The 27,805-nt window shown below is 36.7% G+C and overlaps 1 protein-coding gene across 1 annotated transcript in view; it reads left to right on the top strand.

Moving 5' to 3' along the window:
- The first annotated feature begins 1,652 nt into the window (after nt 1–1,652).
- The window catches only part of LOC108665599, a 68,255-nt gene continuing 42,102 nt past the window's right edge, over nt 1,653–27,805 (top strand). The window contains exon 1 of the mRNA XM_018152375.2: nt 1,653–1,716. The gene's annotated coding sequence lies outside the window, so the exon portion shown is untranslated. The remainder of the gene's footprint in view (nt 1,717–27,805) is intronic.

Raw genomic sequence — 27,805 nt, forward strand, 5'->3', positions numbered from 1 at the left:
ATGACGTATACGTTACGGCATTATCCACCAATGAAAACATAACTTAACCGAAAATGAGAACGTTTTGGGCATAATTATGATGAAAGCTTCCAGGAGTTTAATATGTAAAACGGTACAAATAAAATATTACCTTAAGGGACCTAATTGTGCTTTTTGCTTGAGTCCACTTTTCTTATTAACAAACGACATGTTTTGTTTGCTTCCGAACGACCATGCACCAGCGTTGAAACTTTCAACGTTTATGAATGAGTGTTCACATATAGCATGTTGCATTTGACCTCAAAGATCTTATAGTATAAACGTAACGTTGACGACAACGTGAGGGTAAATGCGTCAGCAATGACATGTGACGTCGTCCAGCGAGACTTGCGGAACGTGACGCGAGCAACACGTGACGTAACTCCGCTCAGCGGGTGCACCGGCGCCCACCTCGTCGTTGCTTAACGCATCCCTCGGTAGTCGGGGTGCATATTAGCAGCAGCTCACTAAATTAACACTTGTTAATTTAGTAGCTCACTAAATGTCTAAAATTAAAACTTGTTAGAAATTATTTTTAAATCGGAAATTAAATTCTAAAACTTCTCTGTCATAAATAAATAGTTTTAATTTTTGTTGATTATTAACATCAAATAAGGATAGATACATTTGAAAATAATCTTCTCATTTAATCTCATTTTTTGAAAATTTATTAGTTTGAATCAATATTTCAAATTATTTATATGCAGAAATTGAATGTTAGAATCTCGAGTGAATTTTTGCCAGTTCTGTTTCAGGGCAAACATAAACGACGCAAAGAACTTGAAGAAATATATATTTTGCAGGGGAGAAACTGCCAAAAGTTACCTAATCATTGGCAAATATTTCATAACAAAACCAAAAGGTTAATGCTATGTCTGATAATTATTTATGCTAGACTTGTTTGACGCCATTCCTCAAACGAGACTGACAATTTTCTGCTCAATGCATTAATTAGCACGTTTTATTTGTATGTAACTCGTTCTTATTTGCCTTGTCTCATTGTGTTTATCTAAAAGTTTTTGCACTGTTTTGTCAGAGTCAAAAGCGTGTCGACACACCGCATTGTTCGCGGACGGCAGCGCCTGCAACGCAGACTTATGCCGTCAGTCTGCGCCCGTCAGCTGCGTCGAGAGGTCTCGTCTGCTCGTGTCTTGTCTCGCCTGCTACGAACGCTCAAACGCAGCTATTTTGTGCGGATCTCCGGGAGAAAAGATAATTTCATTAATTCTCTGAACCTATAGTGAGTCAATTGCTGGTGACCGCAACAGTGAAGTATTGAAAATCTCCAGAAGCAACATGTAGCGCTTACGAACAAAAAATTTTCAAGTGATCTTCTAGAAGAACTTCTGCGAAAAAAGTCGTGTTCGTATTTTACGAACTGTGATTTTCGCAAGATAGGAGATTTCGATAGAACGAATGAGCAACCAAGTAAATTGAATAATGCTTTGTGAACGGCTGAAAATTAATGAGAACTGCGTATATAGTTGCGCAGTTCGTTAATCACTGATGAAACTCGAAGATAATTGTTGAAATCAACGTCGTGATTATCCTGATTGTGGATAAATTTTCCTCGGCAGATTTACAAGAGTGAAGTGATTAGAAAACATTTTTTATATCTTTCAGGAGAGATTGTCTGTGAAACTGCATTTCAATTCACACTTCGTCAGCAATAAAAAGACGTGGTGCTCTCTACTAAAGGTAAGGAATTTTTTATTCAATTGAATAAATAATATGTTTTATTATATTCTTCCATACATGAAGCTCAACTTGAAAGTAATCGAGAGAACATTTAACGGAAGGGTACTGCTACCTGTTTGGAACAACATTGATGGTCAAATTTTATCTTTAAATGTTAGGAATGGCTTTATGGCATATTTTGCAACGGAATATTCAGATCGCCGCCCAGACTGCAGATCTAGCGTAAGCCAAATGGATTGAGATTCACGATGCGTGTCGAGCCTTTTCCATTTTATAAACTTAATTTTTTTTTCAATATAATATAGACACATGAGGTTAGTCAACGATCATACCCAAAAATAGAAGTATGAAAACACTCAGTACAGGTGAGAGAAGATATTTTTCTAACAAATATTTTCACAATTGGTGATGGTCTTTATTGGTTTCACCATGTGTTGTTTTACATCCAAGTTTTGACCAATAAACTATGCGGGAATTGAATACATAAAGTCTACCTCCAGCCGGGCATTTGATCCGAAAGTAATCCCGTCATGGGTGGGTAGTTTGCACAAATCCGGCTTCTATAAAATGGTTCATATATAACAAAACATGCAAGAGAAAAATTAAATAATAGACTAAGATGCCTTATTACTTATAATCTGTGAGATGCATGAATCCTGTCTTAAATGATAGATGATATCTTCATGCTGTTGTTATTTTATTTCACCAAAATTATTGGATTTTTCTATCCTGACATTCAGGTTATGTTTTCTATAAAGATAATAGGTTACTTTAATTCTACTTTTATGTTTAATGTTTAATAATAATAGGTTACTTTAAATAAAATTGGCAAATTTAATAGGTTGCTTTAATGTGGATTGTTGGAGATCTAAGCCAAACGATTTGGTAAATATTTGTTTTAATGAAGCAAAACTATTTTATATTCTTAGTTTTAATTATAATGGAGCTCAGTCTTCATTTCTTTGTACCAAAATTCCACCCACCTCCAATTCCTGCTGCGCACAACCGGTAAAGTCTAGTCCAAAAGTTCTCTATTTTTGATTGAAAATGTAATTCATGAACTCAGTTATTATAAATATAGATATGTTTACACGGCAGTTGCACCTTTCCGACGTTTGGTTCTATGAGCCTATTATTTAATGTGCACTTGCATTGTTTGTATTTAGTAGAAATATGTATTATTAATTGCTGCCAATTAATTTTTATGCGTGTTTAAGGTCAAATATACGAAGAACTCCAGGTGGGTCGAAGAGATAAAATTCCTTACCTCTCTTTTGTTTGTCTCAGCAAAAGAAAAAAAAACTGACGCAGCACTTGTTACAAAATTTCCAGCTAAAATGGCTAGTAGATAATAAAATATTTGTGAGTTACAGCACAAAAATAAAGAAAAATTTTTTGAATACTGAAAATTATTTTAGTTTATCTTTCAAATGTTGAATAATTTAAAATGAAATGGGCTCATTTACTCTTTCCCAATTAATCTTCTTCTAATCAAATTTTTAGCACTTTATATACGTACATGGCACCGTATTCAGGTGATCGTAAAAGGCAGACTGTAATAAAAGGAGGCTGCCGAGAAATAATACTCAGTACGCAAGTCTTCATTAAAATTTATTATCAGAAAATCCTTCGGTAACATGCGCAGTTATCATGTTACACAGCATGACACAATAACATGTCACACGACATTGTATCGCATAGTAATCTTCAGTCTGATTTCAGCGAAGCAATTAGTAGGCATTAGGCAGTATTACTGCTAGAAATATGGAGTTACTGCTCAGATATCGCACCCGTATCACAGGAGCTGTCTTGTACACGGCCAAAGATAACTTTGCTCCGGATCGTGTGGTTATTTAGCGAGTGCTAATAATAAGAGAGCATTGCATAACAAAAGATGCAAGAGTTGAATGATCTAACAATATTTCTCACACATCAATGCTATGTTATTTTGATTTTTAGTTTGATTTCAAGTCATTTCTGCGTGCAAATAAGAAGTGTCGATTTAACCCTTTCACGGGTAACTGACCACAAATGGTCACTTCAAATCACGGCCCTCAGTTTGTGTTTGAGGTGAGTCATCATGCCTCTGCCAACACTAATTATCTGATCATCGTTCCGTACGCAGCATTACTCCCTACTATGCCCAGTAATTAAAATATGTGCATTTAATGAACGCTTTAACCATAAAATTGATGCTCTGTTCGCTTTTTTAAAATGACGTAAGTAGCAATATATTTTAAATTGACTAATTTAACTAGATAAAATTGAAGTTGGAATGTTACACTTGACATTCGAATGGTTAAATTAGTATTATTTAAAATTTTCCCTGAGTAATAACCGTATTTAATAGAATCTTTAATTGAGAATGACTCCTTTAATATGCCAAATTTAGGAAAATACACCTAGTAAATATATACAATGATTGTTCATAATTTATTTTACTGGTTTCGGAAGCTTGAATTTCTGCAAATATTTTTTATTTCTGCAAATGAAAATTGTAGGAAGAAGATTCTAAAAATAGAAAGGCTTAATTTTCGACGGCAGTCCTCGACTGTCTACCAACACTCAAACAATATATACGTGGATGGTAAGAATGGCCAATAAAATATTGATGGCGACAATGCGGCGAACGATGAGAAGGCTCGGCATGCGAGTAGGAGACGGCGATGAAATGCCTCGGCATGCTAGTAGGAGACGGCGATGAGATGCCTCGGCATGCTAGTAGGAGACGGCGATGAGATGCCTCGGCATGCTAGTAGGAGACGGCGATGAGATGCCTCGGCATGCTAGTAGGAGACGGCGATGAGATGCCTCGGCATGCTAGTAGGAGACGGCGATGAGATGCCTCGGCATGCTAGTAGGAGACGGCGATGAGATGCCTCGGCATGCGAGTAGGAGACGGCGATGAGATGCCTCGGCATGCGAGTAGGAGACGGCGATGAAATGCCTCGGCATGCGAGTAGGAGACGGCGATGAAATGCCTCGGCATACGAGTAGGAGGCGGCGATGAGATGCCTCGGCATGCGAGTAGGAGACGGCGATGAGACGCCTCGGCATGCGAGTAGGAGACCGCGATGAGACGCCTCGGCATGCGAGTAGGAGGTGGCGATGAGACGCCTCAGCATGCGAGTAGGAGACGGCGATGAGATGCCTCGGCATGCGAGTAGGAGACGGCGATGAGACGCCTCGGCATGCGAGTAGGAGGTGGCGATGAGACGCCTCGGCATGCGAGTAGGAGACCGCGATGAGACGCCTCGGCATGCGAGTAGGAGACGGCGATGAGACGCCTCGGCATGCGAGTAGGAGACGGCGATGAGCTGCCTCAGCATGCGAGTAGGAGGTGGCGATGAGCTGCCTCAGCATGCGAGTAGGAGGTGGCGATGAGATGCCTTGGCATGCGAGTAGGAGGCGGCGATGAGATGCCTTGGCATGCGAGTAGGAGGCGGCGATGAGATGCCTCGGCATGCGAGTAGGAGACGGCGATGAGATGCCTCAGCATGCGAGTAGGAGGTGGCGATGAGATGCCTCGGCATGCGAGTAGGAGGCGGGGGTTCAGAGGCAGGTAGGAGACCTGCTGCCTCACCAGCAAGTAGGATCAGAGATGCTCAGCTGGCTCTGAGAATTGTGTGCTGTACGATAATCATCTGAAGCATCGTGAAGAAAAACGCATTCATGCTGGAGAGTTAAATTACGCAGTAGTTATGATGATTGCGATCTGTGTAGATCTTGACGAAATTATCATCTTTAAATTTGGCCTATAGCCGGAAAAATAATCGAAAGTATTTTGGATTGACCGAAAATGGATGGTTAAAGTCGAATACTAAAATTTCCCCTCGTTTCTTATACTAGTTTGTATTTGAAATTTTATATTTTCCGTTTACAATTTTCGGAAAGAAGAGTCAAAGTTCCATACATAGCTAGGTTATTGTGCGGTATGGAGCTAGAGTAAAGTTTCATGCAGTTGTAGGTTCCTATCATATTAATATCGATTATCTCAAGAGATTTTATTGTTACTCACGATAATAGATATAATGACAATATAATGACAATAGATAACACAATGATAATAGGAATAATAATAGGGATAATAATAATATTAATAATAATAATAATATATTTAATAATAAATAATGAAATATTTACTTCCGAAGTTCTATTTTCTTGCTCATCAAAAACAATTGGGCATACATATGAGTGTAGTTCAACGCAAAATCGGGAAACTTAAATTTTCTACTTTTTCGAATTCATATTATGCATTTGTTTCTTTAATTTATATTTTGCAGTAGCTACTAAGAGGTTACCAGCAAGACATATATTACCAGTGGATCGATTACATGACATCACTCGACAACCATCAAGGCAAATTATGGCTTGACTGCACTCAACAGCACGCATTGATCAGACATGACTTAATTTCAAGCTCTCTTTATACTTCATCATGATAGAGGGGCGACAACAACATAACATTTATATAACATAATAGTAAAAATTCGAAATTTATATGAAAAAAGTGTTTAAGTAATGAATTTTCTAGTCATATTATTGTCATACACAAATAAAAACGGTTCCTATTCCGTCATTTTCTAAGCGAACTGATGCAAAACCAAACGCACTCTCCTGGTATGGTGGTGGTGTTACGAAAGAATCTGAGAATAAGATCACCGTTTAAAATTTTTTTATGATCGAGGAGATTAGTTAACGAAATTTTTCAAGTGTAATAAATCTGCGAGGTACTTCTAATTTACCTCTGAGTGTAAATTATTTTGGCTGTATGTGTTTTGCGGTTATTTCATGACAGAAATGGTTTATAAACATATTGAATAATGATGATCGAGTGCGGGATGAGTTCTTGAGAATCGACGTATTTTGGAACCAATTTTCTGGCGAATCACAATTTTTTAGGTAATAACGTGAGATTTTTTATCGTTGAAGTTTAATTTAAAATAATTTCATCAATAAATGCCGTGCCTAGAAAACTGCATATTCTCGAAATTAGGTTCAAGAAAATAATCATAGGTATAATGTTATTTTATTTATTTCGTATGAGCGGCGTGAGATTTTGGATTTATTTGAAAAAAATTTATATTAATCCAGGTGAATAAACTAGTGTTAATTTAAACTTAAACTAACGTGCTCATCCATGATAAATATCCTCGCTGCCAACAGCTTTTGCTTTCACGGTGTTCTCAAATTACCACATGAGAAATGATTCATTACGTCTCGGTTAGACTTTCACGAAAATATTTCTCGGTGTCGAAAGGAAGAACTTAATCTTGAGCTGGATAATTCCTTCACCGAAATGGGATATTTTGCCGCGAGATTTCCCACAGAAGGCCCATCGTGGACTGCGATAAATTGCTTTCAATCATCTCTCCCCTTGCCAGGACCACTCGAGATTGAAGAGCCAGTTATATGGGAGCTCTTCTTCCCAGACACAAGAGGTCAGCGAATATCCTGAGGCAGATAATGCCCTCTTAGATCGCAATCGCCCTCCATGTTATTTTTACGACGTTGGAAACTCAACGGAAATACAAGTCCGTCACCCGACGTTATTTTTATATCGAGATAAATAATCCGAAACTTTTGATTTAAATTACTATGAGTCGATGTTACTTATGGTGGTTTTAGTAATAAAACAGTGAAAACACGGTAAATTCAAATTGCAAGGTTCAGAATTATATAAGAATAGTTTGAAATTATGTTTACTTTAACCCGAAAGTTAACGAAAATCATGCTCGTCTTCTACCCTCGCTTAACGATATTTCGCCCGGAATATAAAATTAAGTACATTCAAGAAGCCCAGGCAAGATTAATAGCTATGACTTGGCTCTTATCCAACACACGGGAAGATTAGGCTTAGCTAAATTCCAAAATATACAAAGTTTCTGGTATGATTTCAGAAACGAGAAGCCTTAGGATTATTATTTGAATATAATTTTACCGATCTTATTGATAATAATATTTATCATCAGATTAGCCCGGCGTTTCCGGGCTTGAAAATCCCCACAATTTAAAATCCGTTATCCCAATTCCATTAATTTATTTTGCCTCTGAACCTGATAATAATAATGAAATTCAAGTGCGCTGATTAAGCAAGACCCGTTAAAACTTACGTTTTATGGCACACAAAACTCCCAGTTTACTCCCGTTTCAATCTATGAACAAAGTATTTTGCTTTTAAGTTAAATTTAAAAACTAAAATTTAAAATGTAATTTCAATTTTCGATGCAATCTTTTCTTCAGAGTATTGCAATGCCTCACTATCCTCCCGCAATAAATAAATTTTAGGGTCCAGGCAATAATCCCGACACGATAGGTAGGTATCGAGGATACGCGTTTGAAAGGCCCCTATAAATGCTTCGAACACATAAACAAACTGCGAAAAATATTTAGAAGAAATTAATCGGTGGCTCAACCGATGGATAAGTTTACCAATTAAAAATTATGCCAGCCTCTCATTTGTACAATTGTATATAATATTTAAATTAAAATCTTGATCTTCAATCGAATTGAGGTCAGACGATTGGCTTGGCCATTTCAAAAACTCAATGTCCCTCTCCTGAAACCATGCAAGAGTTGCCCTAGTCGTGTGCTTAGGGTCATTGTCTTGTTGGAATGTCCAACCTCGAGGAAGGTTCAATTTTTCTGCCGACTTTACGAGACATCTTTCAAAAATGCCCCGATACATTTCTGAGTTCATCCTTCCTTCTATGATTTCTAATTCTCCATGGCCGGCAGAAGAGAAACAACCTCAAAGCGTTATGCGGCCACCTCCAAACTTCACTATTGGGACGGTTCTCTTCGGGCGAAACGCAAAGTCGATCCCGACAGAGAGAGGATTACACTCTCGGTCACCAAGAAAAACCCCTCTTTTGGAGGAATTCACGTTAAGAACCGCCAGAACTTTGTTAAAGAACAAGTGAATAAACCTTCAAGCGTTTGGGATAGAATATTATGGTCAGATGAGACTAAAATTGAGTTGTTTGGTCGAAACTGTATCATTCGTGTTTGGAAACAGAAAAACTCTGCGTTTCACCCAAAGAATACCGTCCCAACAGTGAAGTTTGGAGGTGAGAGCATAATACTTTGGAATTGGGCCTAAGGAATTGGAAATCATAGAAGGAAGGACGAACCCCGAAATGTATCGAAGCACTCTTGAGAGATGTCTCGTGAAGTCAGCCGAAAAATTAAACCTTCCTTGAGGTTGGATATTTGACAAGACAATGACCCTAAGCACACGGCTAGGGCAAGTTTTGCATGGTTTCAGGAGAGGGACATATTGAGCCAGGCCAATCACCCGACCTCAATCCGATTGAAAATCTCTTGCGGAAATTGAAAATGAGGGTACAGGAAAGGGAGTCAAGAAATCTTATGCAATTGAAAAAAATATGCAATGAAGAGTGGGATAAAATTCATTAGCATATGAATTAATCTTGTGAACAAGTATTCCAATCGATTAGAAGCAGCTTTGGCTCCTAAGGTCAATGACGAAGTATTGAGTAAAATCTATTGGATACTTTTTGAACTTTTTATGAACTTAGAATAGTGTTAGTTTATGTATACATTAGAATAGTGTTTGTTAGTGCTATTTTGTTGAAAAAGCTTTAATTAAATGAAGTTTTCCTTTGTGTCGGATACTTTTTGCGTCATCTATATATTATTATGATAACTACCCATGCTACTATTCTGGAATAAAAACTTACTTTTAGTTTTGTGTGTGAATAAAATGGAATGCGATAAATATTATAAAAATTAAGTAAGAAGAGAAATCGTGTTGAATTTTTTTCAAACAGAAATCCTGGGCTTATTTTACAATATAAAGTTTAGGTTTCAGTTATATTTCATTTAGTCAAATACTTTTAAAAACTCCCAGGCATCCATGCACAAGGACAGGTTAGAAATATCCACTCGCACAGAGAATAGTTTCTAGATTCAGAGAATAGTTCCGGAGCGCAACTTCCCTCAAATGTTGCGCTCAGTAGAACTCTTTAAGAAAATGTTTGTATTTCTTCCGAGTTTCAAAGACCTTGAAATGCCGACGAAATTTTCGTTTTGTTGTAGAAATTCGTTTACACGAATAAAGGCAATTGCAATTGGGACAGTAGAACCTAAGCCTAGGGCTTTTTTTATAGGGCCTCTCGATCAGTTTAGTGCAGGAAACGCTACGTCGTCTCAGAGAGAAAATAAAGCAACTTCTGCCTCAGTCACGTTCCTTGATCCGCACCGTAAACTTTGTTGTGTTGGTCGGCGCGCCTCCTCTAGGATCATTCGAAGAATCCCAAGAAAAATGTAACATGAAACGAGCTGGTAAAAAATTTCGTATATTTTAATGAGATAATAGGTTGAGAAGATAGGCCTGGCAACAGTAAAGTAAAAAATATCGAATTTAATGAAAACATTTAATTGCATGTGAGGATGTTGTTTTGGATAATACAACATAAAATAAAGCTTAATTGATAAATTGACGATAATCTCGGGTAGTATAATTTGAGTCGTCAAACGAACACAGGTATAGTGAAGTTGGGCTCGTAAACCACGAATGCGAATAAGTCATTCTATAACTCGAATATCGTGGTAGTCAGGAAAACTGTTTTAGTAGTGGAGTGCAATTTTCTGGGACTGTTTTTTTTCAATAACTGTGTCTTTTTCATTTATGCGAATTTTATTTTAAAGATCAATATATCACTCGTCGTGAAATAGCCCAGGTAAGTGATATTGTTAATTGACTCTGCGACGCATTAATAAAATATTTCTCGAAGAAGATCGCTGAAGCGCGCATGTTTATCTGTATCAAGTCTTTGTTGCTCGCCCAGCTAGTTCCGTTTAACTTGATGCGGAGTTCGACGTCTTGCATGTCTGATGCTTCGTGACTTAAGAAATTAGCCTATTTTATGCCTGTATATCAGCACAAAGATGCCTAGAAACGCAGGACAAACGTCGACAAGAATTGTATGGATTTTTATGAGGTTTATAGTCATGTAGTTGCTCATTTGTGTGACTTCTGTGTCAGTGACACGCAACACTCGACTGCTCAAACCGTTCCTCTAAAGTCTGAACTACTGCTTCCTTTACATGCTTTATGAACTATTAAAAAAATGCAGTCGTTAAGAAAGCGTTACACTCACCATATAACGTTTCGAATAAAGCTTTTTTTTCCTGCTACACTATACGTTTCATTCACTCCCGCTTTGTTCGAGCGGAAAAAGATCAAATAATAACTGAAGCATTTTCTTCACTTTTTTTCATCTCAGGAGATATACTTGCGCACGCCATAAAGATATTATTTTCTGCTATCATTTAAGCTCCATTTCGCTGATATCTCGAAAAACCTAGCTCGATTTAACGCCTACTTTCGCTGCGGCATTCCTCGGTGAAAATTAGATTTATTCATAAGATTCCCGGCCCAGGCAGAAACGAAGGAAATAACTTCAAAACTTGATGCATTTCAAATTTCTGAAATTGTAAATCCAAGAGACTCCAAGTACAATGATATAATTTCAAAACTGAAATATTTGCAGCAAAAGTATTCGGCTTCCAACCACTGTAACATTAATTTATGTTACGTTACTTCTTATATAAAAGTTTGCACGCTAGTCTGTCAATGAAATGCAATCCAATCACGGGCGACAAGTTCTAAGGCGTGCACAATTCATGACTCAGGAGTGAATAATGTACGAAGATTGCGCAGAATATTCTATTGATGATTTCTCAGCATTTGCATTGACGGCGCTACAGGGAATTACTTCCCAATGAACAAGCTGCCTAGTCGAGCTCCTGTAGCTCAAAGTGTCAAATTAAGCGCGTGTGTAAAGCCTTTGGCGAGGAATGGCTCGAAATTTACTTACCTTTCCAAGGCAAAATTTAATCTGACACTAAATTATTGAATTTGCAAATAAAACTTAGGTGAAAGCTACAAAGGGTTGATAAAATATCATCGGTAAAAGGTTCAGTTTTCTTTGGAAACAAGCTGCGGCTTAGGGGAATGTGGCTCAACTAATTTATACGTATTATATACAAACTATGATTTTATACTAATGCAAAAAACACTATGTTTTCATACTATCGTACAAAAAGTATGTTTTCATACATTGTGCATTTTATACATAATTGAAGACTCTGTTGTTATACATTGAATGAATTGTGTTAGTGAAGGTAAAATGAAAGAAGAGCACCGAAAATAATTCAACAGTAGATATAATATAATTAAATTAGGGGATTCTGTTATTCCCTATACTGTTTCGCGCAGTAGCATATTGGCTTCAACATTGAAGACAATGTTTACATTTACGCACACTCATGACGATTTGTTTGCATATAGATTAGAATTTACTGCAAGCATGCAGTCATTTATCCTTAATATTGCGTTCCTAAAATCGAAATAATGATCGACGCGAAGCGCTTTCTATCATTCTACTATCAATCACTACGTCATTATTCCATGATATTAATTCATGAATGGATCTCAAATAATGCGTCGTAGAGTCTTTAGGCTGTTTATAAAGTTTTTAAAATTAATTTTCAAATTAATCAAATGTTTTTGAAAACATGAGAATCATAGTTGGTGATGTAGTTTTTTAACGTTTTTATGCCATTACCCAATATTACTTATTGTAGGATATTTTGAAATTTGATTGAAAATTGTGTGAGACCGTCAACAGTTTGTGTCTGTCAATTACGAACTCTTAAGCAAAAGCCGAGGACCAATAAGCAGTGTTCGTTGAAATAATCCAATTTAAACCACCAAGAAATCATAAAAGAATGACTGTTTAAGAAGTCCATCACCGCACAGACTGATACCTGCATCCATGAAAGAGACAACCCGGTTTTTTCAGTAGCATGGTTTAAGGTATGCATATTCTAGCTCCAATTAAGGGTAGTTCCATAGGAGCACTTAGCCATACTGTTGTCTAGTGAGACAAATTGGCATTGGGTTCAGTAGTGGTAGTTGGATACGCCAGACTGTACTGCTGTAGCAATCAATAAATTAAACGGCAGAATTCATGGTCGTGAGGACAAGAAACATACGACTCAGGTAATTCATTTTCCATTTCATTCAAATTTTATAGGTGATATAAGCACTACATATTTTTTGCCTAGTTCTCCTTCCACATTTGTCGCACTCGGAATCTATGCTTATTGTAAATTATTTACCAAGTTTTACTGTTGTTTTACCATTGCTACACTATTTTACAATTAATAGTGGCAATAAATTTTCTAAAATTTTTAAACTGAATGTAGTAATTTCTCTGATTCGATCGATGCTTGATTTACAATACAATACAGGATTATGTTTTCAGTTAACGGATGTAAGACCACAGATTTTATTTAAACACTTAAGTTCTTGGAAATGATAACCGTAAATTTTCGCCCTATTTCCATTTCGGTTTAAGAACTAAACGAGTCGTGGAAGTGTCTTGCATGTCATTAGTGACAGTGGTGATCGTCTTCAGAATTGTTAAGAATGCTGGTCTGTCTCGCCCACGGTGCCGGAAATGTTCATGAATAGCTAGCTACCTATCACCTGGTATGCGTTTGATCTAAAGAGTGTCCATCGAATTTCATCGCCATATACGAGTAAAGAAAAAGCCACTAAATCCAAATCAGAAGGCCCTAGCGTCATTCAAAAGCTTACATTTTGTTATGTGGGTAAGCACTCAATCAAAGGAAAGCATTTACATTGGTGGTTTCGAAGTTGTTTTGTAGCATACAAGCATTTTATTGTGAAAGTCAATGACGAGGTAGTTGTTAACTTAAAAAATAATAAACATAAATGAAGACGTAATTATTTGCCAAAATAAGAAATCAAATCAGTTCTACATACGAACTCTTATTTAACAGTTTTGCTCAAGCACCTTTATTTATCAGTCCTATTCACGCACCCATATAGATCAGTTCTACATACGCGCCACTATTGACCGGTTCTATACTCACGAACCCCTGTTTATCAGATCTACTCACGCACCTATATTGATCGTTTCTACCCACGTACCGATTTTGATTATTTCAACTCATGCAATCACGGAAGATTATTTATCGTAAGAGAATTTAACAGATTAGCTTGTCTTACTCGGCAATGTGCGCGTATTACATTTTGATTGGCGCCATAATTCCGATCACATGAAAACAACCCAACTTACGATTCTGCTGCTCCTCGTTTGGGTGAGAAATCGGAAACTGTGTTTTCCCTCCTTTTATTGAATTGCGAGGGAATAGCAACCTGCTGATTCAACTAATGATTCATGTTTGTAAATTTATTCATGTTTGTAAATATGGTTTATTCCTATATATATATGAGCGACACGTAATAAGATACAAGCAAGTCATTGAATCAGATTGGTTATTTTTCGTTCGTGCTGGAAAGCCTGCTGCACACCAATAGAGCTGTGCATTAGAATTTAACATAGAATGTCACCAGTAATGTGTCTTAATGTATCGAATACCACCAAGGTTTAGGTCCCAGGTTGATCATCATTAGTATACTTCCAGTTGTTGAAAAAGTGCCATTTTCACTTCAATGAATCATTTTGACCAGAGTACAGCTCCATCTTATCGCGCCAATCACTTATCGTCATGGTACCCCATTCATCACAGGCATCATGTCACTGCTGCAGCTCTCTGCTCTCCATCAAAATTACCGGCCAAATCCCGACAATCTATCAGAGAGTGGAACAGAGACTACCTTTCCCTTATTGCTCAGTAAAAATACACGCAAGCCAATATCGATCTTGTGACAAAACATCGCATGACTTCCGTGCCCAACATTTGGGATATTTCTGTGCTATCAGATGGACGACTATTCGTCGGCCACCTCTGCGCCGCCTGCCATTTTTAGCGGGTTTCTTGAACAGGACACTTTTTGCATGCTCTCCAGGCAAATAATTTCACTAAATTTTTGACATGGAGCTAATATATCTCTGCAGACCTCTAATTATAAATATCAATTCTTACCGGAAAGTGTTCGAAAAAAGATTTCAAGGATGACTTTTCCTGAAGCTAACAAAGAAGATCACAATAATAAAGCTCCTTCCTCTCAATTCGAATCTGTAAATTCCCATCGTAAAGTTAGTAAAAAAGTTTAGCGTTCGTTACAATATTGATAATTATCATGCGCCTTCTCGTTAATGATGCGTAAATACGTCACCATATAATATATTGATAGAAAAAATCAATTTAAACGCAATACGTTTAGCGTGAGTATTGCTTTTTCTTGTACGTATTTTCACTCGCTGTCAATATCCCTAAAAACAAAAGACTTTTCCGGGTTTTTATAGGATATTTTCCCAAAAACACACAAAATATCACAAACCACGAAATTCTTTTCGGTTTCGGGAAATACGTCGCATTCAGAAGACGCCAGAATTGAAATTGGAATATGAATGGATTCAATCTACGCAAACCTTCATGGCGCCGGCTACGGGAGTTAAGAAATTCGACACACTCAGGCTGTGTTTTTAGCTTAAAATAGTTTTGCTTTGACTGAACTTTTGCTAAGAATTTTTTTAAAACAATGCATTTCAGTGTGTTTTTCATAAGCATTAAGCAGGTAGAACATTCTGACATTTAAATCTTTATGAAACGCGTTTTGAAGTCAAGTAATCTGGAGCAAAATTCACTGATGAAATATTCGACGAACCAATAATTTGATTTGAAAACAGAAAAATGAGATAGTGATAAATTGAATTCGCAGACCATGGCATTTGAATGCCGCCAGCAAATTGGATTGTATGAGAACTCCTATAGGGTTGAATTATTGGGATGAAATTGAACAGAGTGGGTTTATCGCTACAAAACTTCAACTTCAACGTAATACTTTTTATACATTTTCTAACTCTTCAATATTAATTTGAGACAACCCTAATTAATTATTAGTGCGAATAAATTTCTTTATTATTATTGTGTTTTCTATCGGTTGAAACATTTGTTTGATGTCATGCAAACGTCGAGTCATACCAATTTTGCATTCACCTAAGTCAGGGATTGATTCTTAGATTATTTCGCACGTGATTTCCTAGATCACATTGCTTTATGGAAGTCAATAAGCAATACTATTCTCTTGCTGGTACAGCTAATGCAATATCGAGAGCACGCAAGAGGGGACGATTCAAATCTGGACATACGATAAGACTGCCTTTCTCACACGCCTATCGCTGAATATCGCAAACTCATTAATTCAAAGTAGAAAGAAATGAGATCAAAGCTGCAAAATCATAGATGAAAAGTGAAACTCATTTTGAATATGCATTGTGATGACATATTTGTTTGGGTGAAGGACTATCAAAGTGATTCAGATGTGACTGACTGAAAGCAAAACTTGGCATTGCATTGTGTGGCTTAAAAACACAATTTGATCAGAGAGACTTCGGAAATTATTTGACTATAGTTCTGATGCCGGAGTTGTTTCATGTTAAACGCAGTCAAATAACCTGACAAGAACTCATCATAGAGTTAAAAAAAGTTATTCGGTAAAAGAATAAACCGAAATGTGTAATTTGTGTATTGGAGACAAAACTAAATCATGACCGCAGCGGTAAACATGAATCCAACGGAAGCTATAAAACGAGTATGATGCATGCTGCTCCAGAATTATGCGAATATCGTACGACCGAATGATAATATATTCTTAAAAAATATTCCTCTACATTCTCTACATTAGATCCACCTAACATGCAGAAAAAATTTCGATTAGGAAAAAAGTTTTAAAGCATACCAACAAAGTCCGAACTGAATTTTTCCTTCAAAGTTAAGAGGGAAACTTTTTAGGCAATTTGACTGCAAGCTCAACAGTAAAGATCGAGGATTTAATAAAAAATGGAATCACAGATGCGGCCATCACTCTAAATTTGGCAATTTTACAAAATATTCATTTTGTTTCAAAGTCTTTAATCTACAGCCAGTTTCCAGCGCATGTATAGCCAAGGATAATTTACAAAATAGACTAATGAATTACTACACATTATTTGTCACTCTAGGCCGTTCAAGTGTGTTAACACGTGCCATCTTATCTCACAACCGTACGTGGTGTCTGCCCTCTGTCTGTTTCTTCTCCTCGCTGAAATGCTGACCTCGTCTGTAAACCTCGCTGAAATGCTGACCACGTTTGTAAACCTCGCTGAAATGCTGACCACGTCTTTAAACCTCGCTGAAATGCTGACCACGTCTGTAAACCTCGCTGAAATGCTGACCTCGTCTGTAAACCTCGCTGAAATGCTGACCTCGTCTGTAAACCTCGCTTAAATGCTGACCTCGTCTGTAAACCTCGCTGAAATGACTCGTAGGGTCTCGTAGCAGCGGTTGCGACGCCCTCGTAGGGTCTCGTAGCAGCGATTGCGACGCTCTCGTAGGGTCTCGTAGCAGCGGTTGCGACGCTCTCGTTGGCTCGACTCGAGATACACATGATACATGTTATGTTGTATGTTATGTTACATGTTATGTGGGATGATAAGCGAGCTCAAGTCTGTCTGAGGAATTGCATCGCTTTTGAAATTCTTAGACGAAAACTAATTCTTCCGGATTTGGATATTACTTCCTCGAGGTAAAAATTATTGCTTGACGAGAAGAGGGAATCATTCACGAATTTCAAAAATACATTAAAAATATTAAATCACGCTATACCCCATGATTTCCGCAATAAGATTCAACTTTAATGTTTTCATTTTTAATATTTGATTTTCCAAAACTATATTGATTTTTTCTGAGTTTGATAGTAAGGAGTAAGGAAGATTGGTTTTAATTTATTTTCAAAACAATAACCTATATTAAAATTTTAATTTCCCTGCGCTGGAATGAAATTGCTCTGGGTGCATGAATTCAGGTTTATTGTTATCTTCGAAAAAGAGTAATAACAGGCGTGTGAACTTAGGGAAGAATCACTTATTTAGAGACACCATCAAACTTCATTGTATTCCCCAGCTTGAAGACAGGGCAAACCCTATCATTCCGCAGTCATACACCGTCCAATCTTCCGTTTGAACCTGATTTAAGAAGCAGCTTTTGCATGTCGCTATCATGACCACGCGCATGCGAGAGTGTGCGTGGCCTCGCACCTAAATCAGGAATATCTCATGAATTTATCGCAATGCCGACTTATGTGCACGGGGCGGTCGTTCGTTTCGATATATAAGCACCAAGCGTAGGCAATAAGGCCACAGCTTGGGCGTGTGATAATACAGTGAATGCGACTGGATTGATTTCTGTCCAGCACTTGTGCCACCTGCGATGACGTCCAGCATTGCTAATACGCCCGTCATAAATAATTCTTTCTTATGATCTTTACGTTTCCGATGCAGTGATGTGTTCCCAGGTTTATGTCCTAATGAAGTTCAATGATCCTATATGTACTTATTATACTGATATTGATTTCCCGTTACTGAAATCAGTATTCAGATAACTCAAAGATGACACGTGTAAAGAAAAAACATTTTTAGGTGAGCCAGAGAAATATCAATGCTAAATAAGAGAGAATAATAAAGAAATCGTCAATATACATAATGAATTTGTTCTGTTTTAAGAGAGCTTCCTCTAATCTTGTATTGATTTAATCTGCTACGTTATTCACGGTTCTGGACGCGGTCTCGATTACTTGACTTCTTCAAGAAATCACCAAGTGCGAAATGAAATTATTGGGCAAATTTACAAATCATTGACCTACCTGAGGAAGACGTTTTTGAAATTACTCGCCGGCGTTTGATCCTGGAAAAGAAGATAAGCGATTTACGTTGGCGTATGTTTGTTAATCATTTAGCACAGTCATAATTTTAATAATTATAATAATATGAGCCCGGTAATAATTTTTAATCATTATAATCATATAAGAACGTTCATAATTTTTAATCATCATAATCATTTTTACACGATCATTAGTTGCATTCTACAAAAATTGTAAGCTACGGAGTCTCAATTATTTTATTTTCTGCACATTTTTGGCTCTAAATATTTTTTTGACATATTTTTTACATATTCGTGTGGCGTATCAGATAGGCTGCGCTCCATATTTTAGGTATAGGATCTATCATCGCATAATATTTACATAAATGAGGCCCGAAAAGATTTAAATAAAATCACATTACTAATTTTTAACCAGAAACTTATTTCATTTCAATATAAAACAACGTGTAAATATTTTAAACCTCAGCAGGAGGAGGAAAAGTTTATGAAAATTCTACAACAAAAGAATACTGATTTATATTATGTTGATGAACGAACTCACAGCAAGAGATCGAAAGCTGTCTTTCTAGGACCATCTCCTGTCGTTCAAAACAACACGTGTATACATTTATGGTCACTAAAAACGTGAATGTTCGGTCCCAGAATACGCCGAGTGCGTTAGGATGGCGCTGCAAAATAAACACTTTCTTGATAGCTTCCGATTTAGCGTCTCGTGACTTGGATCCCGGTCAGTTACGCACGCTTTTTGCCTCCATTTCGAGGCACTCGGTACGATGGGAAACATTACTAAAGGTTGGGACGCGCCGTGCAAATTCTCATCCGATCACTGATATATTGCTGGTCTATGCATAGGAAACATTGCGGTTTATGGGCCTCACGCCGATCTTCAATGAATACCTAACATCATTCTTACTGCCTCTAATGCAGCAGCGATCGCTGCAGTGCGATATTTTTTTGTGCTTACGCGCCAAGTCTGAAATGGTGTTGTTTCAAAGAGCTTCGTGAGTCGTGATTGCTTTATGATGAGATGGAATATGGATTGCCATTTATATTTCTCGCTTAAGAATTGCAGTGATTGAAGGACATTGAGAATATTGGTGTAAAGATTGTGTTAGCGCAACGAGCAATCGAGATCATGGTAACTGAAAATTGTTTTCGATAGTTTTCGATAAATCAATCTCGGTTATTTTTCGAGATTGTTTTCATAAGCGATGAAGTAGCGTTCGTAATTTCGAATGGCCAGTGCAAATGATGACATTTTTATATGCGTTTCAGTTTCAATTGAAGGCTGAAGTTGAAAACCAATGAACTAAGGAATTCTGTTGTTCTAAGGATATCTGTTGTTTAAATAAATATATTCAACCAACCATACATAAAATAAATAAACATAAACAATAAATACACTCATTTGCTGCTCGGTTCCATAGCACGCAAATAACCGAACAGGCAATTAAATGCCCAAAAATCATTATAAATAAATTGTAGCCAATAATTCACCTAACGAACATAGCATTGTTCACGGTTTAATCGTCATTTTTGAGAGTCAAGCCTGGAATTAATTCCGCCTGTGAAAGCATCGAATTCATAGTACCATCAAATTTAATTTTCAATCCAAGCATACAACATTCCAGCACTTGCTCAGATTTCTGATAGAAATAACATTAGAGGAGTGTTATTGGAGGCACTCGTTATTTAATCTTCAATCATTGTTCAGGAGATTCCAGCAAGGACTTAGATTTCTAGTAGAAATAACATTACTGGAGCGTGAGCGAAGGCGCTCGTTCAGACCGAAAGGGTTTAAGTCCTCGCAAGTCGTTCCCTTAAGAACAATTTCGACATCGTAAATCCATCAGTCAATCGATCTCCATTCAGATTTCCAACTCACCTGCCAAATGCAGACTTGCAAGACGGATTTACGATCGTCGCTGAACTAACGATCCTTCTTAGAAGTGTGTGTGAGAACGCAAGCTTTGATCTGAGCGTAACTCTTGAGCTTTCGGTCGTGAAGCAAAGACACGAAATTTTGGGAATAGCTGAGATATTGGTAGCGTCCGAGGCTTCCTTCTCTGCAGGGCTCTAATTACTGTGATCTTTCCGCTGCAGGGCTTTGAGAAACGGAGATATGAAGAGTCTTGTTGGCTTCTAGTGATATCGAAGCCAATTTCAAATTTTAGAGATTTTGCGCGATTTAGACGCGTCTCGTAGAAAATGTCACATTCGAAAAATTTATTATATTTCAAATTTCAATTGTTAGGTTTCTCTGATAGGCCAATTTAATATTCGGGGTTATTCGCCTCATAAGCACTTTTTTTATTTATACTTATTCCCATTTCACGCGTTCAGATACATTCTTTTCTTCTCAAAATATATAAAATGTATTCAGTGACTGCATCTTCCATTTGTCGTAATATATGAATATAAACGATTAGTTGAGCTTGAATTTTCATTTTTAAATCTTGGCAAGTTTTTAATTTTATCTCGGGGCATCTGTGATATTTAATATCGTTTGCTTTAGCTGTGACACGTGCAAGGCTGAAACAAAATACATAATGGAATTTTTGTGACTTTCATCACGTTTTGCTCATTAAACGTGATGAAGTAGGCTTTGGTTCTAATTGAACAAAAGAATGATACACGAACAAACTTGAAAAAAATTAGTTAATCTCATTACTAAAATTCCAGAAGATACTTACAACTCCTCGAAAATTAAGTGAAAGATCTGGAAATATTGCATCACTTCACGGTGGAAAATTTAAATTGGCCTGTCATGAAAATGACTCTCAGATAACCAACGTGAGGCATCAAAACAGAAACTGCAACTCCATTTCTTACTAACAATTTTGCCCGAGATGTGCAAATTTTTCTGGGCACATTCAAATGCATAGAAATTTTCGTAAATTCAAAGAAGATCATTTGCTTAAATTTGACTCGAGTTCGAATTATATATTCAGAGCGTGCGAAACATATCAGTCTTCACCCAAAAGAAGTAATACTAATGGTCGTAACTGAAGTATGGCCTGACTCTTGCAAATCATATGGTGTTTATTCATGATGATTTCAATGATATATCTAGGTTGTTATTGTCCAAGTGTCATATGCGTGAGGACGACAAATTTGGGCTGGTGTAGGAATTGCTTCTGAAGTTGCAACAATATTTATTTTTAACGGAACCATATTTTTCGGGAGAGTTTTCTTGATTGCCGAGCCATTGAGAAGCAGAATGAAAAATATACGTGATGTGTTATTCGAATACGGATAAACATAAGAGGAATTATGTTACTTTTCTTAAATCGAGAGAATAAAGTATAACCGGATTCTCGTATTCAATGTTTGACAATAGAGTAAAGACATAACATATACAAAACGACATTCGGAACGTGAGCTAAAGATGTTTAAAAATAGAAAAAACAGTAATCTTATAGATGATATGTAATCACAGTTTTAAAAAATTTCACCTAATAATTCTTTTTTCAATTCTGTATAAAGTGAGAAACAGGAACAAATTCTTTGAAATTTTCCCCCGGCATCGTTTTAATGCATGCGGAGTCGCTGATCCAAATTTCTGGACAGATTTTCTATCTCAGAGACACAAACGGATGCTGGCAACAATTGATTTGTGGAAGTCAGAGAGGAGCTAAGATCTGAACAAATAGTGGCGGTCCTAACGCTCGTTATCGAGTTTTGTTTTCCGAAGATATACATTGAATCGATGCTCTTCAGAAATAGGAACAATATGCGTATACATCTGGGAATAGGGCGAAATTCAAGTCACAAAGTCCGTGCATTATTCCAGCCGATAGTTTAAAAAAAATATAACTCAGTACTCACAGCAGTGAGTGACAGAGAGCGCATTTTCTCGTTGACGAAAACTTGAGGTCACGGACGGATGGACAGACGGACGGACAGACAGACAGACAGGCAGACAGACAGACGGACATGGCCAGCACAATAGTTTATTTTTTCCATAAATGAGAAAATGCGCTAAAAAGGGTGCATAGCAAAGTTCCAGAATATTTTTTAATCATATTGTAGAGACATTTGGAAACTCGCAACATATGATTTCAATTGTTATCTCTCAGGAAATAATAGCAAGCCGAATTAAAGCATTTACAGTAGCGAATAATAGAACAAATTTCATGAATTCCTGGGAATGTTATAGTATAATCGAAAGGAATTAATTATGCAAGATTTTAGTTAGTGAAATTTTAATGAGGTTACTTCAAAAGGAAGGTAAATACGTACACGAATACAGCTTTACAAATTCCTATATATATGCAGGAATTGATTTTGTTTGTGTCTCGAGATAAACCGAGAAAATTTATAATAAATTATAATAGTTACAGTTATGAGACTCTAATATGCAAAGTTAATCCCTCGACCTAATGTTTTGAAACCATTTGCAGGTATAATAAAAGTCACAATATTATGTAGGCATTTAAATGCAAGCAAGAACTTTAATTGATTTATAAGTCGCAGACCAACTGCCATCTCTGGAGACATTACTTCGTATTTTACATTGTGTTCAATGAACTTCACAACTTTTCCATGAGTTACAATTAGGTTTCTTTGAAGCTCCTAACGAAGTCCTAAGGAATTATCTGGCGCTGATCTCGTCCGGATTTGCCGAGTCGTCGGGCATCGGTGAAAATATTGACTGCGTCGTAATGATGTCATTGCCGACGACTGCGAGGCGCACGGTATTAAATTACCGTCAGAGATATTAAATGTGCCTAACAATACGGCATCAGTAATAGAATATATTTATCGCATTATTAATTGAAATAAATAAAAATGAAATACGACTAAAATTTTTAGTTTGAGCGATTTTAGGGATCCAAATCGTGTTTCTATCAGTTTTAGGTCAACTCAATATTGCTTATTGCGCCATGTCTAACCACAATTCATGTGCCACGAATCGCCATTTTAGCACAATCTATAAGACGTGGTTGAGCACAACGTTGCACAAAGCATGTAAAAACAAAGTATGGACACTGAGGTGCAATAAGTAGCATATTGGTTGACAGTTATCGCCAAAGTCGTCAGTCTTTTCTTTCTGTTTTCACTGGAAATATCCTTGCGATGATGATAAGTCTTACGGTGAATAAAGCTTTGGTCTGACAACCTTCAATCCAGGGGGTTGGTTCAAAAGCTAATTGGTAAACGCCGCGAGGATTTATGAAGACATTATGATTCTTAAATATCTCGCCTCGGTAGGTCAATCCCTTGCTGCGAAAACTTTGATCATTTTTCACACTTTTGCTGCCCAAGTAGCGCAAACAACGGGACCCTGCACAAATACATGAACTCATGTCCAGCCATCAGCCCACCCGACGCGATAAGCTTGTTATGGTGCACGAGAAAATTTACATTCTTGAGCACAATTCATAAAACCAAATCCACGAAAGCCTGAAACACGATTGAAACAAAAAAATAGAACTTTACAAAACAATATAAATAACGCATGCGTCGAGAAAACGAAAAGCAAATTTGTCTTCATTCATACTAATTTTCTTGGTGAACTATCTCATGTTGAAGGTAAGCGCGAACACAGTTGCCAACACATTTTAAATCTTCATAAGAACATTCAGGAGCATTTTTAATGCAATAGCTGCTGACAACGAGCCAACTGAAGTAGTTCACCGACACACAAGGATGATTTGGTAATGAAGCTATTTCAGAGCGCTGCTAAGAACTTTTGGCGTCTAGTAACATAATGACGAAGACACATGCACGCTCGCTCGGGCACTTTACTTATCGTCAGGCTCGAGTATCCCAATATTTGATAGCTCAATCTTGATGTCAGGCCAATAAATCGCTTGGAAAATGAAACCCACTGAAGTTCGCAAACTTTGACTTTATGTCATGGAACGTCCTTTGTTCACGCGTTCGATTATGCGCTTATGCTCAGTTTAAAATTGTCGTGGCCTTGCGGTGGAAAATTTTTATTTTCCAGTTCCTGTGGAGTAATGTATTCAAAAACGTTTCAATTTATATTATGGGATCGGTGCTCAGCTAAAATACTCTTGAAGGCCTTGTAGATTAAATTAAAAATTTCTTTATGCAGTTCAAATTTAGATAAAGCGATGAATTCCTCCGTTACAAGTTAAGCTGGAAATATTTTCAAAATTGCCGCATTTTATGCGTATACTTAATTCTTCTACTTAAAAAAATAGCGAACTAATCAGCCAAGGACGAGCGTAGGCGAATTTGAATATAAAATGAATATTGAAATAAAACATTAACTTACGTTAATTCTATGATCACTTCGCAACTGTCTTGATCTATGATTTTTTCCTTTGTGATACAGCCTATATGATTGAACTCCATTTTGGTGCTGAAAATTTAAAGAATCAATATCAAAATAACTTAAAATTGAACACATATTCTCGTTTAAAGCTTCCTTCTTGGGTCCCAGGCGTTGTTATCTGTTCAATGAGTTATACAAGTGGATAAATACGGTAAAAAAACAAATGAGAGGTTAATATTGCCTGTAGGCATTGGAGACTTTAGCTAGCTAGAGATTAAGAAAAAGAAACACAACTGCAGTGAAAATTCTTCATAATTTCTATCAAGTCACATGCGCTAGGAATAAATAAAAGATAATTTCGCTGATTTGCGTCAGTAGAGAAATTTATATGACCTGCATGCTTAAATCTAAAATTATCGAGCGAGCAAAGATATGCTGTCTGATTAAGAGACAATTAAAATTAGAGACAATTCAAACTAATAAGTAGAAAGTATAAAAATAAGTCATATTTTCTAACAGATTTTTACTTGAGAATGAAAATTATTGATTAATCAGACGATTATATTGACCTGCAAGGTTTCGAATGCAGTATCAAAGGTGTGAACGCATCAACGGATGCGCAGTAATGACATCACGCCGTGGTAATGACATCATCTGAATATTTTCGTAGCCCAGCTATAGGCTAACGAAAATATTCAGACGATCTCTCAAACACTGGCCATTCACAATAAAGGCTAAATACCAAATTGACCACTCGTAGACTTCAACTTGGATTTGATGTAATTACGTTTTATAAGTCATAGTATGTACCAGATCTAACATAAAGGTCATCATGATGACCTTTCTCTATACAAGATTCCAGTAATTTATTATCCTCTATCTTCTTCTAATAATATGAAAAAAGTAGAAAAGCCACAGCGCTGGCACAGGGTCTCAGCTCTCAGCTGTACGGTATATGAAACTAAACACACTTGAACAGTAATTAAACCTAAAGATATATCAAGAGCAACATTTTTAGCCAAAATCAGTTACAGTAATATTTAATTCTTTTCAAATCGTAATATTTTCTATGATCACTGGGAATGGTAGTTTAATAAGTTTTTTTAACTAACTTGACTTCTTGATTGCTTGGGCGAATGCTTCCGAAGGGTGAATATTGAATACACTTGTGAGGAGCGGCGTATCAGATTCCTTGCATGTACAGTATATTAGACTTGGGGTCTAAGCAAGCGACATGCCTATGTCTGGTAGGTATGGAAATAATCCTCCTGTCATTTACTCTCTTGGGTGGCGAACGATGCGATCATCCAATCAGTACATGAACGAGTTACCCATCATGCAGGACAATCTTATCATAGGAAATCTATCATTTTTGCTGATAAGTTTCAGGGGTTAACGATCATTTAAAACTGTTATTATAGCTGAAAAGATTATGGGTCTTAGATCATAATAATGCTAATATTATTAGCACGGATATGATAATATTACGGATATGATAATGGGGTTGCCGATCGTAATATTACTTATAATATTGCTGTAAAATGTAGGAAAATCTGATCTTATTAAATTTATTATTATGGCTGATAATTTCCGGGGATTTTTCGACCTTACCAACACCACTTTCATCGCTGATAAGATGCAGGGCTATCCGATCGTTCTAACACTATTTTTTTGACTGAAGAGATCTGAGGTTATTTGAATTTTTGGCAAAACTAAAATTCTGGTAAGAAGCTGAAACCGATACTTCAATTTCAAACTCGTAAGATTTCAAAGGTAAAATGTCAGAATGTTGCGCGTTTCTTAGAAAAAATTCGATAAATTGGAGTGACGGTGCAGGTGAACTTTAACCGAGTGACCGTTGCCAACACATCATTATTATATTATTAGTTGACCGGCATTCTAATAAATACTGTTAGAATTCCGCGTATTAAAGACCAGGACGAATGTAATGAGAGTTAAACCAATATAGTGTGTGAGGAATGTTACATAGTTCTTTTGAAGCTTTAAACCATTTAAGAAAGCATATAGAGGCAAATTTACCGTATGACTATTTCGATGAACATAATAATAATTGGGTATTAATAACTTATTTCAGTCATTCGTGCCACAACTTCATTCCATCATAAATCATGGTTGATTCCGTAATACGTATATGGGCTGGATTAGGTCAAGTTTAAAAATCAATCGACATCGATATTCATCGACACAACTCTACGTATAGGACTAAGTTAAACATTGAATTTATCAATAATTATATAATTTATAGAAATAATTGTTCATCACTAAAATTCCTTGAACCAAATTTATACGCGCAGTCCAAAAAGTAGGCGCAGACAGAATAGAGTCAATCACTAAATAGTGTAGGAACTTTCGATTTGATCACCTCATCAAATTTCTTACTATTAATATGGCAAAACATGGATAATTGATAGGTTCATTAAGGTTAGCGGTTTCCTCTTCAAAATTTCACCAGATAATTTCTTTTGTCCAAATGACAAGTAATGAATTTCATGAATGACGTAATTGAGTGATTAGCGAATGTTTAAATAATTGCATTGCATGCCATTTTTAGGGATTAGTGGAAGGAGAAGCCAACAAGGTCTAGTCAACTTCGTATATACGCTTTCATATAACGCTAACTTTAAATATAAATGGAAATTTCCTACAAGTCAGCTAGTCAAACACTATTTCAACTACGTTAATTATTATGCTTTGAGAAGCGATAATTCTCGCTTCATGTCGATTTTGCAACGCTCCTCATGCATTGCTTGTCATTTATTAACATCGCTACCTGTCATGCAAGATTTTTGGACATGAATTAGAGGGTATTACTTTTAAAAATAATAAGATTTTACCTTACGAATAATTGTCTTAGGTAGGTTTCATTTTGAAAGTAAAATTTATTTTTCAAATCTGCGCCTATTTACAGCATGAATGAAGCCCTTTCCCGAGAATCCTTTGTAACAGGAGGTTCTTGGAATAAGCCAGCATGAATAGAAAAATATTAACAGATTCTTGGAATTCGGCTATACAAGCAGGATGCAAGGGAGTTTTTTCAATTCTTGTTAGGTATGAAAGTAAAAAAGGGGTGTAAGAAAATGGCCTGCGCAAAGTTACCCGGCCATTATTTTGAAACGTTTCAGGTTAAACTTACCGTACGACCTCGTGCTGGGAGTA

The sequence above is a fragment of the Hyalella azteca genome, unplaced genomic scaffold, assembly GCF_000764305.2.
Source record: "Hyalella azteca isolate HAZT.00-mixed unplaced genomic scaffold, Hazt_2.0.2 contig9708, whole genome shotgun sequence".
NCBI classification, from domain to species: Eukaryota; Metazoa; Arthropoda; class Malacostraca; order Amphipoda; family Hyalellidae; genus Hyalella; species Hyalella azteca.